A 1,541-nucleotide genomic window follows, 5' to 3' on the forward strand; every position below is an offset into this window, starting at 1 on the left:
CAAACAAAAGGGAACGGGAACTTTGATATGAGTGACTTGTGCTTCTTTTTCTCCAAGTGTCACTCCACAGCTGGCACCCAGGCTGTGTGACGCAGGTGTCCGACGAGGAGCGCCCGCGATGGGCCGCGTCAGGCGGCCCGGGCCGCGCTATCACCTCCGGATGACAACATCCAAAGGAGCACGTTGGTGCTTGCTGGGAGTTTGCGCACGCGATAGGCGACGCCTGGCGGCCCTGGCCGCGCCTCGCCAGCGGGTAATGACGACCGCGAGCGCCATGCTGCGCCGATGGAGCTGTCCGAGGAGCGAGAGCGCCCGCCATGGGCGGCATCCGGCGGCCCCTGGCCGTGCTTCGTCTGCGGGTCGCTCTCCACCTCCGGGTGGCCAATCCGAGGTGTCCGCAAAGTGTGTGCGCTCGCCATGGGCGGCATCCGGCGGCCTCTGGCCGTGCTTCGTCTGCGGGTGCACACTCGGAGCGAGGCTCCTGCTCGCTCCGGCGCGGTAGCTTTGTCCGCGCTCCACCTCCGGGTGGCGAATCCCAAAAAGCAGCACTTTGGTGCTACGAAGGTGTCAGAAGAGTGTGTGCGCCCGCCATGGGCGGCATCCGGCGGCCTCTGGCCGTGCTTCGTCTGCGGGTGCACACTAGGCGCGGTGGCTTTGTCCGCGCTCCACCTCCGGGTGGCGAATCCCAAAAAGCAGCACTTGGGTGCTTCGTAGGTGTCAGAAAAGTGTGTGCGCCCGCCATGGGCGGCATCCGGCGGCCTCTGGCCGTGCTTCGTCTGCGGGCGCACACTCGGAGCGAGGCTGCTGCTCGCTCCGGCGCGGTGGCTGGGTCCGCGCTCCACCTCCGGGTGGCGGAAGGAATCGAAAAGGAGCACTTTGCTGCTTCGCAGGTGTCAGAGGAGTGGGAGCGCCCGCCATGGGCGGCATCCGGCGGCCCCTGGCCGTGCTTCGTCTGCGGGTCGCTCTCCACCTCCGGGTGGCCCACTCCAAAGAAAATAAAAAAGGAGCCCAGCTCACTGGAAGGCAAGCTGAGGCTCCGGCGCGGGTAAGAGGGGCCCGCGCCTCACCTCCGGGTGTCCGACAAAGAGGAGCCGAGTGTGCTCATTGGAGGCCAGTGGGACCTCCGGCGCGGTAGCAGGGCCCGCGCTTCACCTCCGGGTGTCCGACAGAGAGGAGCCGAGTGCTCACTGGAGGCGAGTGACACCTCCGGCGCGGCCACCCGGGGGGCCATTGCCCCCCACCCGGCCGCGCTCGCACGCACCCCAACCCCCTGAGCCCCCACTGACCTAGCGGTAAACCAGACCCGCCTTTGGAGGGCCCCCGCCGGCCGGCCGTGGTGCCGGTGTTCGGGCGGACGGCTCCTCCAGCCTGCGGGTTGGCCTCAATGGGCAAGTGCACATGGCACCCGTGAAGCCGATGATTGCCGAGGCAGCGGTTCGCCGTCCCCTCGTCACACGCGTGTCGCACTCTGCCCGACCTATCGGTAGCGAGATCGAGACGACCCGTCTGACCCAGTTGTCCTCCATCGGCGCCGCGCCGGT

Source organism: Dunckerocampus dactyliophorus, unplaced genomic scaffold, assembly GCF_027744805.1.
Source record: "Dunckerocampus dactyliophorus isolate RoL2022-P2 unplaced genomic scaffold, RoL_Ddac_1.1 HiC_scaffold_109, whole genome shotgun sequence".
Taxonomy (NCBI): Eukaryota; Metazoa; Chordata; class Actinopteri; order Syngnathiformes; family Syngnathidae; genus Dunckerocampus; species Dunckerocampus dactyliophorus.